We start from the raw sequence: 16,412 nt of genomic DNA, 5'->3' as shown, positions 1-16,412 counted from the left end.
AGATCATCCCTGACAGGTGTTTGTCTAACTTCTTAAAAACCTCAAAAGACAGGGATTCCACAACCTCCCTTGGACGCTTATTCCAGAACTTAACTATCCTTATAGTTAGAAAGGGTTTGGTAATATCTAACCTAAATCTCCTGTGCTACAGATTCAGATGATTATTGCTTGTCCTGCCTTCAGTGGACATGGAGAACAATTGATCAAAGTCCTTCTTGTAACAGCCCTTAACATATCTGTAGACTGTTATCAGGTCCCCGCTCAGTCTTCTTTTCGCACATCTAAACATGCCCAGTTTTTTAACCTTTTCACATAAGTCAGGTTTTCTAAAGCTTTTATCATTTTTGTTGCTCACCTCTTAAACGCTCTCCAATTTGTCCACCTCTTTCTTAAAGTGTGCTCCATACTGGACACAATACTCCAGCTGTGGTCTCACCAATGCCGAACACAGCAGGACAATTACCTCCCAGGTCTTACATACAACATTCCTGTTAGTACACCCCAGAATGATATTAGGCTTTTTTTGCAACTGCATCACATTATTGACTCTCATTAAATTTGTGATAGATGTGTGATCCACTACACGCTTTTCAGTAGTACTATAGCCTATTCAGTTATTCCTCATTTTGGAGTTGTGCATTTGATTTTTCCTTCCTAAGTGTAGTACTTTGCACTAGTCTTTATTGTATTTCATCTTGCTGATTTCAGAACAATTCTGCAATGTGTCAAGATTGGTTTGAAATTTAATGCTGTTCTCAAAAGTGCTAGCAACCCCTCCCTGCTTGCTGTCATCCTCAGATTTTATAAGCATCCTCTTCACTCCCGTAGCCAAGTCATTAATGAAAATACTGAATAGTACCAGACCCAGGACAGACCCCATGCAGGACCCCACTAGATACATCCTCCCAGTTTGACAGTTAACCATTGATAACTGCTCTTTGAATAGGGCAGGGATCGGCAACCTTTGGCACATGGCCCATCAGGGAAATCTGCTGGCTGGCCGGGGTGGTTTGTTTACCTGGAGCGTCCACAGGTTCGGCCGATCGCAGCTCCCACTGGCCATGGTTCACCGCTCCAGGCCAATGGGGGCTGCGGGAAGCTGCGTCGGCCGAGGGACGTGCTGGCCGCTGCTTCCCACAGCCTCTATTGGTGTGGACGGCAATCTGCGGCCAGTGGGAGCCGCGATTGGCCGAACCTGCAGACGCTGCAGGTAAACAAACCACCCCAGCCCACCAGTGGATTTCGCTGACGGGCTGCATGCCAAAGGTTGCCGATCCCTGGAGTAGGTTCTTTCAATCAGTTTTGCATCAACCCTATAGTAATTTCATCTAGACCACATTTGCCTAGTTTGCTTATGAGGATGTCATGTGCGACTATGGCAAAAGCCTTATTAAAATCAAGACGGGACTTGATGACCTCTCAAGGTCCCTTCCAGTCCTATGCTTCTGTGATATATCATGCCTGCAGTTTCCCACTATTCACTAGGACAGCAGCCTTGTCAAAGAAATTTGGTCCCCTTATTAATTATTTAGGAGAAAGGCCAGGGAAGAAATGGGCATGGAGGGTGAACCACCTTCTACCCTCCTTGGGATGGTGCTTCTAGGTCAGGGTGGAGGGACAATACCTGGAGCTGGAACCTCCTCTGTCCATGCCATTCCCGCTGGGTGGATAAATGGCTTTCGTTGCAGGGGCTGTGAGTTCATTCCATAGCATCAACACTAAAAAAGGTGTTTTTTAAAAAAAAAAAATCAGTTAACGAAAGCAGTTCTTGACATTTGAATCCTGATTGCATCTGCTATTGCTGACACAAAATGAAACATGGCATAAGTGTCAGCCCTGAAGCAGCCATGCTTTGAGCTTATGGCATTGAGCAGATTGGGGAAAATAAAACAACTCCACTTATCCACAGACAGTGCACAGGCTGTATTATTTTTGTAATGATCAGCGAACTCACAGAAAGCATGCAAATGACTATTTACTATGGACATCATACAATCTTCTTGTAAATCACGAAATTCAAGCTCTGAGGTCCCTGGGGTGTCACCTCATTCAAGGCTGAGTAAAACGTAGGGCCAGATTGTGGGCGGCTGCGCTGTTGATGAATGAGAGGATGGAAGAGGATTGTGCTGTTCTCCTTGACATGGAAAATTTGAATCGAGCAATGACATTCCTTTTAGTTAACATGGCATAACACAGCAGCCAGAGCCTGCTGCAAGCTGCAGTCTGCCACCATCTGTTCTGTTCTCTGCAGTCCAAAGCCCTGCCTTCCAAACTGGAGGATGATCATTGGTCTCTGCAGCCACACCCTACATGCTGACTCAAGACTGGCAGCTACTCCAAGCAGGCACAATGGCTTTCCTCACTTGCTGCTCTGCACAGTGGCCAGGTGTAGTCCCTGACCCTGTGCTCTCCCAAGCCAGCTGCTCAGCCAGTGCAGATGATCAGGAATGACTGAGGCAGGTTTTAGTATAACGTATTCATTTAACTAACAACTAAGTAAACAGAGGAGTCATACTGCTGTAATCTATCCTGGGTATGTTGTCCACCCCAGTCGCTGCCACTCACTCCCGTCTCTGTGGGTGAATCGACAGGAAATGTGGCACTGCATAGTGTCCTGCATAGCTTCCTGTTGAAGCTTACCCCTTTATAACACACTTCTTAGGAGGTAGGGCCATGGATTTGCATTCCTTGTCACTGGCTGGATGTGCATGGGGAACTCCTTCAGAGGTGTATTAGCTGGTGCACTTCCCTTTCCTCCTGGTGAGCTCCAGGAGGAATTCTGTCTTCCTGAGGAATAAGTTGTTCCTGTGCTCTTTCTAGCGGGTGCAAATGTGTAACTGGGGGAATTCTGAAGAAAACAGAGTTGCACTAGTGAATTAAGGGAAAATTTGGCCCGCAGGAACTTTGTAAATAGCGCTGGTGAGTTAGAAGGAAAAAGTTGAGCTTGACTTTCAGATCCCAGACTGAATTTGTAGGGCTCACAGCTAGAAAAAAAAAGACTATTTTTTACAACAGAGCTAATTAGAGCTGAAGTCATTGAGACTAAATAGGGGGCCCCACAAGGTCATTTTTAGAGAATAATTTTCAGTGCAGAGTCATACTAAAATTTGTGGAAAATCATTAAAGACTCAAATATCTATTATAGAAATGGGGAGACAATTAGCCTCTTTTCCAAAGGAAAGCAAAAGTATCCAGAAACATATGTAGCAGAAGTTCCAGGTTTTCCTAAGGGCAGGTGGTAAATGGTACCTTGGCATTTATCCAAATAAAAAACATAGAGGTTATCAAGGGGTTGGAAATTCTATAACTTTGTAAGTAATTATGTGTCTGTTTTCAGCTATTGCCGGTTATTTCTATTAAATTAAAACTGTTCAGTGCAGGAGACTGGACTAGACGATCTATTGAGGGTCCCTTCCAGTCCTACATTTCTATGATTTCTGTGCTCTATTTCCTCCCCCATTAGCAATTGGTTTGGTGTAATCCTGAAGAAAAAGCAAACTTAGCCATGTGGAATTCCTAGGGAGGACACCTATTTTGTGTTGGAGGCTGATAAAGTTACCAGTGCTGACAAACTGCTTACTGAAGTCAGTAAGCCTAAAATTTGATCTATAGTAGCCAACAGTGAAAAGGAGAGAGTCCATTTGTGCAGATGATATAAGTCCCAGGGATCGTGTCTGAGATGTTCACATTGTGACCCTTGCTAATCTCCGATTGCAGCTAACAATGCAGCAGACCAACTCTGATAAATATGCACTGGGACCACAATAGAAGACAGACACAGATGTCAACATGAATGACCCCTTTCAGGGTCTCAGCCAAAGAGGGCACTTAAAATAGTCTCTCCAGAGAAGGCTGACATTCTATCTGGCATGAAAGAAGACATTGCATGCTGCAAGAGACAGAGAGAGACAATAGCACTAAGTATCCATGGCATCCTATTGCTGCAAACATTGAAAGCAACATCTATGGCAGCATGATACTTATCCATGATCAAAGACTGGTGGAAGATACTGCTATGAAACACGATGGCCCAGTGGAACTTATTGGGCATGGGGAAATGCTTATGAAAGAGACTGGAAAGAAGTGGTGCAACTGCTGGATGGAGCTGATTGAACACCAATTCCTGTGCCATAATAGCAAAAAAGTATGGGCCACCATTCACATGCTGAACCAGGATAGACAGCAGCCAAAGCTCATTGTCACAGTCTCTCCCTACCAAGTGGCACACCAACTCATCCTAAATGGTTAAGGTTAAGATTTTGTCACAGATATTTTTAGTAAACAGGTCATGGGCAACAAACAAAAATTCATGGAAGCCCGTGAACTGTCCCTGAATTTCACTAAAAATATCCCTGACAAAATGGGGTTCAGCACCCACTGCTGCTGGGACTCAAGCGTCCCCCACCGCTGCAGTGCATGGGAGCTCCAGGGTCCCCCTGCACGGTGGCTGAGGGGACCCACCGCCTACAGCAGCAGGAAGCTCTGGGTGGTTCCCTGCCACCTGTGGTGAGAGGGAGGCTCCAGAAAGTGAACTCCAGGAATTGTGCACTCCAGAGACTGGTCAAGGCAACCAGTCTTGCTCTGAGTTACTCAGCTGCAGAGTATTGTGCCCCAGTATGGTCAGACTCACTCCAGGCACACAAAATTGTTACTGGACTCAATCCTGTAGGATCATCACAGGGACTAAGAAACTGACACCCACACAGTCGTCATACTGACTCATGTGGCTTGCACACCACTGTCATCTGCTGTCAGTAAAAAGGGAGAGACAAAAAAAGTGCATGATCCAAGACATCCACAGTCTGGACAACGTATTCCACCACGTAAGAGGCTGAAGTCCAGAAAGAGCTTTGCCTCTGAAAATCCCTTACACAAACAAAACAAAACTGTGGAAGGCTATAGCGTAACAAAATGGCAGGAAATATCGATGATCTCGGAGAAACTGATTCCTTCAGAACAACTCCACCCAGGCACTGACCTGAAACAAAAACAATGTCATTCTCTAAATTGAGCAAAAGCTGGGCTGGCAAAGGTGATAGTGTGATCAAGTGGAAGCTGAGGAATGACCCCAAATGTGAAGGTGGAGAGACTAGGGAAACACTTGAACACTGCCTGATGCAGAACCCGGTGAACATCTTGTGCTCCTGAGGAACTATCTGAGGTAAGTGACAAAAGCAGATGTTGGCTAGGGTTTTGAAGTAACAAGCTGTGATGATGGTGATAAATTCCTTCACAGAATCTTCTTTCCAGTTATTAAGACCAATTTACCACCTTCTTTCACGACTCCTACTTTGTGTGCACGCAAGTCTGCAGTGTACAGGAGGATACTGACTACCAGCTTGATTCAGACTCCATTAAAGTCAATGGTAGTCTTGAATGAACTTTAGGTTTGACACTGTGGGTCTATTTTTCAAAGGTGCTGAGCACCCAACACTTCGGTTGAACTCAGTGGGATTTGGGTGCTCAGCACTTCTGAAATTCCAAGCCCATATTACTAATGTAACTACTGAAAAGGGCAACAGATCTAATCTCTTGCAGTCCTGGCAGCCTTACATACCCCGAACTTTGAAAAAGCTGGAAGGGTTTCAGGGGGAGTACAGGGTGCTCGACAAATACAAGATGGAGTCCATGTTTTATAAAAACAACAAGGAATCTGTTGACTCCTCATTGTTTTTGCGGATACAGCCTAACACGGCTACCCCTCTGATACTTGGTACCATGTTTTATAGTAAACATCTACCCAAGAAGATTTTGGGGCTGCCCACATGCTGGAAGCAAATACTTATGACTACAGCTGGTTGGAAATATTCCAACAAAACACATTTTCATCAAATCTATGGATTTATGTAAATTGAAACATCACGTGGAGATGGTTTGATTTTGACAAAGTTCCTCTGGAACCTGCCCAGTTTCTTGCCAGCTCTGCTTTCCAGATCTTTTGCAACTGGCCTGTTGAGTTGCTGGGGGGCTTGAGCTTCCAGGATATTAAGCTCTGGGGCAGCCAGCCAGGTGCAATGCCTTGAAGGTGGGATGCCAGGACATCCGGGGTCCATGGTGTTGGGGTAGGCAGTCTGCTTCTGAGTTGGGTATCTCAGGGTTTCCAGGGTCTGGGGTTCTGGGTAGTCAGCAAGGTGGACTGCACAGAGTTCTAAACCTCAAGGACTTCCCTTTCATGGAGAATTTGGGGCGGGGGTTGTTCCTAGTTGGAACAAATACTGACATCCTCTGTGAAATGGAACTACCTTTCTCTGCACAATTCTACTCATGACATAGAGGACTGGGAATTAGTGGAGGCCTACTGTATGACAATGCAGTTCATAACTACTACTGCCGGGGAGGAGTGGGGGAGTAAAGAAGGAAGGTAGATGGTGAGATACCAAACTAATATTCACAAACCAAAGCAGCTGTGGTTACCCAATAAGAAAATGCTTCTACAAGAATATGACTGCTTTCACATGCATACTGGTGTGAAACCAGGAGTAACTTCACAAGTGTGGATGGAGTTACACTGGTGTAATAACAGTATAAAGAGAGGAAAAGGCCCCCAATGTGGTTGGCTTTTTTTTCTTTCAAACAAATCTGTACACGTGTCACACGGTTAGATGTATGAATAGTAAATTATTCTATTCATTTCTTATTCTTGATGAACAGTAAATTAGTCTAATAACATTTAGTGTTCTATTCATTGATTGTCAGAGGGAGATTAGAGGCAAATAGCTTTTAAGTCTTTCCAGCTGCAAACATTAGACTTGTTTAAAGTTCTGATTTTTTACTGTAATTGTCTCTGAAACTCTTCTCTGACACATCCTTCCCCTGCCATCCTCAGGCAGAGATGCACTCATCCATGCCCTCAAAAATACATCATAATGATAACATGCTGTTGTGCTCATCTAAGGATCTCAATGCTCTTTATAACTATTAATTCATTTTTGCAACTCCCTTTGGGAGTTAGATAAGCATCATGACCTCCATTTTACAGATAGGAGAAATTTAGTCACCTAGATAATAAGGGCAACATTTTCAGAAGCGGCCAGTGATTCTGAGTGCCTCCATTTTTGGGCGCCCGGTTTCAGACTTTGGGGCTTGATTTGCAGAGATGCAAGCCCGTGGAGCTCCAACTGAGTTTCAGGTGTAGTTGTGAGGTCTCAGCACCCCTGAAAAAACAACCAAAGGGCACCCAAGGATCACTGGCCACTTATGAAAATGACTTAATGCCACACAGCGAGTGGATGGCAGATATGAGAATAGAACCCAGAAAAAGTTTGCCAGTTCTACCAGTGAGTGAAAGGTCTGTCTAATCGCTGTCTCTAGGGCCTGATGTGCCTCTCACACTGGTGTATTTCCATTGTAGTTGATGTAGCCACACCTGTGTTCCTCATGCACCCCATGGGCTTTGCTCCCTGGCAGGACTACATCTCCCAGGATGCACCATGGTCTCACTGTGAGGCTGAGTCCCCACTAAAGATCCCATAGTGCATCTTGGGAGATGTAGTGCTGTTGGGGAATCAAGGCCCATAGGGACAAATGGAGGCATGAGGGATCCAGAACTAAAACTCCCATGAGGCACCATGTCACCTCAGCTCAAGGTAGAGATTAATGCCAAACAAAAACAAAATGTTTCAAAATTTCCTAATTGAAAAATTTCTGAACTTTTCATTCTGCAAAAAAGTTTAAATATTCCAATTCCTGATACTGGACAAAAACATAGTAAAATATCAGAAATGTAGGTTTTCTATCAGATCTACTGCTGATGCTTTTCAGGTTTACAAGGGAAAAGGTGACAAAGCCTTAACAATAAAGAAGTATAATAACCGTATTGTCATGTACCAAATACAATGTTAGACAAATTAGATGGAACTTTTAAATATGATTCACTAGGCAGAGTCCTTTTATATTAATTCTTCACCATTCAAAGGTGCATCCATCTTCATAATAATGTGCATCAAATATCAGCCATGTGCTGGATCTCTCCAGTATTCATTTCAAGGGTGCATTCTGTACACTCTGGAGTACACAGAGTTAAGAATATCTATTGTGTGTACATTAGTGCATTGAGGTCAAGGATGCACATTTTAAGTGGTAGGACACAGTGAAAAATCTAAGTTTAACTATAATAAAAGTGAAGTTTCTATTGTTAATGAGGAGCATTGTCTGCTGAAGACACTAATTTCACTACAGGGTGCAGTCTTCGAACTTTTCATTCTAATTAGAATTCATTTCCATATTCTTTATCAATTCCTTCTCCTGCTGAAATATTCTCAAATGACCTTTTGTCTTCACTTCTGACTCACCCAAAGATTTTATTTTTCCCAAAACAATCGTTCAACTGCAACTGCATTTCTCCAGTAAACATGTTCAACAATAAATGACCTTGCCAGCTCCTGCCTACAAAGTGGGAGAAGGGCATCAACTCTGCCGAAGCTGCTACTAATAATGTGTAGGGAAATTAAGAGCTGCAAAATTTGTAAATTCCTGGAGTCTTTCAATTCCAACTGCCCTGCAGTGGAGTGTGTCTTGTTTCAGTATTCAGTGTTATCCAATGGAATTCAATCTATGGCACTAGTATTCCCTTAGAGACCAGGTGACATTTTGCATATAAGGCTAATAGATTACCTGCTAATGGAGAATTTTTCCTTGCCTACTAATCTTCATGGTTTTGTCCAGTCCAGTTTTTATAATGACTAAAATTTCATAATAAAGTAAAATATTAACTGTAGTTGACAGATGATTTGCTGTTTATAATAGGCTTTCAAAATGATTAGTGAGATATATTCATTACCCACATTTTAAAAATACATGTTGAAAATAAGGAGCGGAAAAGTAGCAGCATTAGTGCATATTTTTCCTGAACTTTGGCAAATGTTGAATTAGGCAAAACAGACACTAATCTGGAAGCTTTCAGATTAATTATTGAATTACTCTGCTACCAAATTATACAAGTTCAGTGTGTTTAGATGCTTTGCAAATAGGTTTTCTTCCCCGAGTTGCAAGCTATTTTGCTGTGTATTGCTATATTTGAAAATACTGTGACGTGTTTAGCCCCATGTCCCCAGATTGAGGCTTACTCTTCTTCTGCAAAATGCAGTTACTAACGGGGAAGATTTATATAACAACTTGAAGTTCACCCAAACATCTATTTTCTTATTCAGTACTTTAATGCTTCAACCATCTCAGGGGGTGGGGGTGTGGGAAAGAGTGCAGTGAAGATGAGTATCTTGACAACAATTAATCACGGTGCTTTGTTATCCAGTTATAGTTCTCACAAACTAAGAATCAAACAGTTGCTTTCACTTTAAAGATGCTTTATAGATGAAAACACATTTACAAATCTTCTTTCAGAATAAAACAATAATCAGGCAGCTAATTAAACACACTGTAAGTACTAAGCCTTTGAGCTAAAGACCTGCCCGGGCTGTAACATCATCTTTACTTTGTTGTGATATGCCAAAAAGCTAATAAAAATATTATTTGGATAAAAAAAGAAAATCACATTAATGATTTTCCAGAGTGAACGTAGATGTCAAAAATGCTAATCTAGAGAAGCTGTCAGGAAAAGATTTGCCGTTGTTAATTATAGCTCAGCGCCCGGCACAGGTTAAAACTTGTGCTTTCGAAACCAGCTATCAGCTTCCTGCCATCTCTTCAAGTTCTCCTTCTGCTCTGTTTCAGATAGATCAATTGAATGCCAATGCATAACATTTTTCATTTACATCTTTTGTTAGGCTTCCTTATTCACTGTAATTATTTTTTCCTCCCAACTCTATGCTAACGGGGCTAGGGGAGATTTTATGGGAGAAGTATAATTGGCAATTCAGCATGCCCTTTTTGTGGCTCCTTTTATGAGAACAGATCATATTCTACATTGTAAAAAATACATCACTTAACTTTGGGGTCTGCTGGCTATTTAGTAAAATAATCTAGAATAATCTGGTCAGGAGGCAATAGCAAGCAGTTGTATTTAACTTATGTTACTAATTTGTCACATAATATAATTCTCCCAAGTATCCAACTCAGTTTTCAGAAACGTATAGGGAATAAAACAAAACCCTGAAATAGGTAGAGTTGACAAACTGCCAAGCCAATCTACTAACTTTCACAGAGTATCCTATAAAGGGGATCTTTTGTTCACGAAGTGCTGATTGAGTCCCATTAGTATCCACATTCAGAGCCTCAAGCACAGTATTAATGCTAATATCGTTGTTAGGGAGATGGAAAGCAAGATGTAGAAACACTAAACAATCATCTCACCATATCCTTGGACTTATTCATGCAGCATGGACTGTGATGAGATCCCATAGATCTGAACATTTCTAAAAAGAAAAGGAAAATCCCATTAACATCTTCTGTGTAAACGTGTCAGCTACTTTCACTGGTGATGACCTCAAGCAGCTGTGTTGCAATTTTGCAAAACCTCAATTATGTTTCCGTTCTGAAGGGTTGATGGGTTTTGCCCAACCAGAGCATCTGATTCTATAACCCTTACTTATGCTGAGTAATACCTAATCACACTAGTGGCCTCACCAGCCCCTGGCACTGCTCAAAAAAAAAAAACCTACAGCATGCAGCAAACCAGCCCCCACCCATGTTAACAAATACATATATAAGAATGTGCGAGAAATAACCCTTCATGTGTGCAGTTTCCTGGGCTAGTGGCTGGCTGTGTGGTAAGTTGGTTGCTGTAGCTGGGTGAGTGGCTGCCTAAGTGAATCAACAGCTGATTCCCTGCCACCAAAGTAATAGGAGCACATGCTCAAGGGAGAAGACCTGCCAATCTTCTGCAAACGCACATGCAAGGACCTCTTTCCACTTGAATGGGGAAGAGGAGGAGGACCTAGGTGTTAGATCCTGTGTAGATGCTGCCCAGGGGGTTGATGCCCATCCTAGTCTCTGCTCTCTTGCATAGAAGACTCATGTGTTAGGGCCTACCTTTAATAGTTATGGCTGGAGATACCTGATTTAACAGGGCAGAGGGTAGCCATACTTTCCCTGTAGATTTATGGTCCTTGGGGAACTGGGGTGTGGGTGAATGGTCTCTCTCGGCAGCCCTCCAAAGAATGGAAAGCTGGGCTGCGGGAAAAGCGTTGAGGGCACAAGAGATTGGGTAGGTCTGTGGTCTCAGGTGTTGAGGGGGTTCTGGTGAGGGCTGCCAGTGGAACAAGAAGTTGGGAGCAGTAGGAGTTGGAACAGGCAGGGGTCTCAAGGCCTTGGAGGGAGTCTGGGGCCAGGAGGGAGTGAGTGGACTGTGGCTAGTATCCTTCTACACCTCAGGTGCCCCTGGCATCCTTGTCTCCTGCCCTCACCTTCTGCTCCTCTGGTTTTGGAGGTTTATTGAGATCAACAGAACAAGCCAAGTTTGATTAAAATTGGTTAAATTGTTTTAAAGTTATGAAAAATAAAGTTAAATTGTGCAGCGTTTGAGATGATGTCTACTGGAAACAATCCCCAGTTTGAGATTATTTCAAATTTAAGACCATTCTAATTTTAGACTGTCCAATATTTGAAATTATCTCAAGTTCATATGGCCCACTGGGAGATAATATCAAAGTTTTCTGAAGATTTATGTATGCTACCTTTGCATAGAAGGTTGTATAAGAAATTCTAATTCATATTCTATTATATACTGTATTATTTGAAAAATAATTTATAATCAAGGCCCCAGGTCTTCTGTGGCCCTAAACTTTGCACTAAGGTCCCTTTCTGGAAATTCTGTGCTAGCTTAGTTTAAATTTAACAATAGACATTTTTAATTAAATGCAAAAATGAATCACACACTAAGTATCCTAGCCCCTGTGTTATTTACTTTTACGTTATATTTGAATTTGATGGATAAGAACAGTAGTTGGACACTTCTGGATGTCTATACAATCAGGAAGACAATGTTTATATTTGGTTGATGATTTCAATGTTGCCTTCACAGGACTAGAAACATTTTTAAAAGAGCAAACACTGAGATGCAGATGCTCACTTCTGCAACAAGGGCTGAGTGATTGGTGGTCCACGGCAAATACCACAACTCTGGAATCCCAGAATTCCTCTTTGTAATGATATAAAAGAGACCATACATTTGTCACACCAGAAAGGGACAGAGTTAAGGCTAAACTCTGCATTTCCTGACTTTTGAGCATTTGTTTTCTCAGCCTTAAAGTTATAGCCACAATAGTTTAGCCACATATAATGTCTTTGGGTGTTTTGTTTGTTTGTTTTATAGTTTAATTAATTTTTAATTCTAAAAAACACAACGTCAATAGAAAAGTCTATTGCATGTGTGTGGAATTTCCCCCTGTAAACACTCATAAGTGCTGCTGGCTAATTTGCAAGATCTCAGTAAGACCTACAAAATAAACTGGGTGAACAGAAGTGGTTCAGCGTTGACTGTGCAAAATTTCTGAGTGGAATGTAAAAGATATTGCTTCATTCACAATGAGTGAAATCTACGCCTGGGTAGTGGACTAGGGTAAGGCATATATACAACGTATGTCCAATGTAACCCATAGGGTGCATAAAGCTTTAGGTATTATTATTATTTATATGAATATAGCACTTTTGAACCCCAATCATGGACCAGGATCCAATTGTGCTAGATGCTGTACAAAACACAGAACAAAAAGATGGTCCTTGCCCAAAGAGGTAATGCCTAAGCCTTGTCCTAGCCCTGTGCATCTAGGTCAGTTTCATTCACAGAGGTCAAAAAGAGTGTTGTTCCTTCTTTCAACAACAGCATCCTTTTATACCAGCATTGGCCCCTGCCAAGCAGTAACCGAATTCTGGGGCCTTGCATGTCTGCTTCCCAGTGGAGGAGAAATCAGCAAGGATGGGCCTTTTATTTACACATGCACAATAGCCCTGGAACAGAGGTGATCACAAGCAGCATGCAGACAATCTCCTCTTCCAGAAATTTCAGCCCACACACTAGTCACTAGCTCCTAGAAAGGTACATTGTTCCAAGAATTGCCTCCTAATATGCAGAACAAAGCAGAAAGCAAACTCTTCGCTATCCACCATAGCTCCTCTCAAAGGACCACTACAAAACTGAACTAACAGAGAATTTAGTCAAAGACTAAAAACTTGCTTGATAATTTGTAAGACTGTGGGTATGTCTACACTGCAGCTAGAAGCGTCTACTCTGCTCAAGCTAGCACTCTAAAACTAGTAGTGTAGTCAGGAGTAGCATGGGTGGTAGCTGAGACAGTCACTGGAGCATGTACCCAGGTCATCCAGGGAGTTTGTACTCATGTTGCTAGCCCCAGGTGCCACCACCAGCTACACTGCTATTTTTAGAGCGCTAGCTTGAGCAGAATTAGCACATCTGTCTCCTCATGTTAGGAAGCATGCTCCCTGTGTGTAAAAATGCCACCTGGTGGCTCTTGGTATAACACTAAATTCAATGATTTTGTTCACACTTCCCAAATACATTTTTCTCTAGGATGAGGCCATGAATGTAAATAATTAAGGCCCCAGTCCTACAACTGAATCAATGAAGACAGACACTCATGCTGCAGCAGCACTTCAGTTGGACTTTGGGTGGGCATAGGGGTCAACTGACATGGCTTTGATTGCAGCATCGGTGCCTATATTAGCTAGTTTTGAAGTTGCCATCTTTTTTCAAGGCTTTCCAAAAGTGAACTTGCATCCCTAGAATGCTTTTAGGGATACCATTGCTATAAATGCCCACAAGAGGCAATGAGAGGAAGTGGAGGGCTGCAGGAAGGGTTCTCTAAACCTCAACCTGAAACTAAGGAATTTCTTTCCACTGTCCACTTTTATAATTGGAAAACAAAATCTTCCTTATTCCGCCTGCATTTTCCTCAGCACCCTCGTTATTGAGCCTCTTAACTTTTGGAGATGTGGCATGTCAAAATGAGATGAACATACATTAATTTATACAAGAATTTCAGCAGCGAACAAGAGCTATTATAATTCAATTGTAAAACAAGCTAATCCTGCACAGTTTACATGTACAGCTGGACTAATACTAAATTCTGAATCAGCCTAGTTTAGGTACTGAACTTACCTGACCCAGATGGTCTGACCTATTACTAGCAATGCCCAAGGTTCCCTATAGGAGGTTTAAGGCAATCTTGATGAACCCAAAGATCTTGATAGCAGACAGAACCCAAGTGTGCAGGATTAGTTGCAAAAGCTTATTAACAGGGTAATAAAATGAAAATTATTCTTCCTGGATTTATTGGTGCACAAATGTCTGCTTTACATTCGCACAGTTTCTGTCCTATCCTTGGCAGTTGTCTTCTTTGTTGTGTTCTTACAAAGAGAGAAATATCAAAACATTAATTTAAGCTGTCACAATGCAAAGGGCTGACAGTCACATAAAGAATTATCATTATGGCAGAGAATCGAAACAAGTTGGAGAAAGAAAATTAAAGTGACTAGCTAAACAGAACCGAACTTTTTGAAAAATCTAGGGTATTGCCATGACAATTCCGATTGCTGGAACTTTTTCTTTTTGTGTTTTTCAGCACATTCCTACTCAGTCTATTATCAAACTGAAAAAAAAAAGAGAAAGAAAAAGAAAAATCATTTAATATGTATGCTAGTTTTAGTGAAATATGAGTTTCAAAAGAGAGACAATTCTTGTTGTGCTAGTTTAAGGAGTAAAGTTATTTAAATAATGCAAATTTTCATAAAGTTTTCCGTGACTGTGGAAGTTGGAATGAACAAAAACATAAGAATGGCCATACTGAGTCAGACCAATTGTCCACCTAGACCAGTATCCTGTCTTCCAGCAGTGGTTGGTGCCAGATGCTTTTGAGGGAATGGACAGAACAGAGCAATTATGGAGTGATCCATCCCCTGTTGTCCACTTGAAGCTTCTGGAAGTCAGAGGTTTAGGGACACCCAGAGCATGGGGTTGTGTCCCAGACCATATTGACTAACAGCCATTGATGGACCTATCCTCTGTGAACTTTATCAGTTTCTTTTTTGAATCAGTTAATACTTTTGGCCTTCACAACATCCCTTGGCAATGAGTGCTGTGGGTTGACTATGCGTTACGTGTTCTTATATTTGTTTTAAACCCGCTGCCTGTTAATTTCATTGGGTGACCCCTGGTTCTTTGTCTAAGCCCTCCTGCCATTATATAAAATACATAATGTTTCTTTGCCAACTTCATTGCATTTCCATTAGGTACTTTATGGATTCTCTCAGCACTCAAACAACACTAGTATTCCACAGACTCTTCTCCAAGGATCTCAAAGTGCATTGCAAGTATGTATGAGGAAGCATTACACTTATATCACAGATGGGGACACTGAGGCATAGAGCAGCTATGTGCTCAAGGCCACATAATAAACCAAACATAAGAACACAAGAACAGCCATACTGGGTCAGACCAAAGGTCCATCTAGCCCACTATCCTGTCTTCCAACAGTGGCCAGTGTCAGGTGCCCCAGAGGGAATGAACAGAACAGGTAACCATCAAGTGATACATCCCCTGTCCCTCTTTCCCAGCCTCTGGCAAACAGAGGCTAAAGACACCATCCCTGCCTATCCTGGCTAGTAGCCATTGATGGGCCTATCCTCCATTAATTTATCCAGTTCTTTTTTGAACCTTGTTAAACCAAAGATTGAGCTGGGAATAAAATCCAGTTTTCTTTACACCCAGTCCTATGCTTTAGCCTTTATACCATGTGCCCTCCCTATAAGATATATTCTAGCTCAAGACAAAGTTATGGGCCTGATGCAGGAATCACGGGGTAAAATCCCTGGGCCTGTGTTATGCAGGCGCTGAGACTTGTTATAATCATCAATCCCTTCTGATCACAAAATTTATGACTCTCTAATCCCAAAGTATTCTAATTAGCCATGTGGGTTAGTGGCTAGCAGGTCTAACTATCAGCAAATTCTGAGTCCAAATCCAATAAGGCTGTTTTATTCATTTGAACTTTTATAATTAATTCCTATGCACACAAACTACATTAAAATGCCAATATCAATGGGTTGCCTCGGTTAGCAAATTACAGGCAATTGAGAAGAACCCTGAAGCTCTGGGATCTGTTTTCCCAAGATGGATGAATTGGGGATTTACAAGGCTCACAAGAGAGAGGCACATAAATCTCCATGGATATAGGAACATAAGAGCCTTTCCCAGTGTCTGCCATTTGGGTGTGCTTTAAAGCACTATAAGTCTGGAAGAACACCCCATTTGGAAGTCATTTCAGCATATGGCCCTACATCTGTGCACTGAGTTATCATGGTCATGTGTGCCCATTTGAAAGAGGTGTTAGACCAAATGATTAACAGTCCCAAGCCATGCTGGCCATATAATACAGGCACATGACCAGCCCATCCGCACCCTCACTGAAGTAATAGGAAGTTTGCCTTTGGTCACACAGAGTAACAGGAGTGGAGATGATTTGTAAATGAGTATTGCTCTATGAGCAAATCAGAAAGGTTTT

General features: G+C 42.0%; 1 long non-coding RNA gene across 1 annotated transcript in view; it reads right to left on the bottom strand.

Annotated features, from left to right (window-relative positions):
* Positions 1-16,412, bottom strand: part of LOC123378090 — a 53,647-nt gene that overhangs the window by 12,076 nt on the left and 25,159 nt on the right. The window contains exons 2-3 of the long non-coding RNA XR_006582454.1: positions 10,249-10,310; positions 1,625-1,718 (exon numbers count right to left, since the gene is read on the bottom strand). This is a non-coding gene — a long non-coding RNA (uncharacterized LOC123378090). The remainder of the gene's footprint in view (positions 1-1,624; positions 1,719-10,248; positions 10,311-16,412) is intronic.

The sequence above is a fragment of the Mauremys mutica genome, chromosome 9 (assembly GCF_020497125.1).
Source record: "Mauremys mutica isolate MM-2020 ecotype Southern chromosome 9, ASM2049712v1, whole genome shotgun sequence".
Classification (NCBI taxonomy): Eukaryota; Metazoa; Chordata; order Testudines; family Geoemydidae; genus Mauremys; species Mauremys mutica.
The sequence above is the reverse complement of the archived record's forward strand: the minus strand, read 5'-3'. Positions and strand labels throughout refer to the sequence as shown.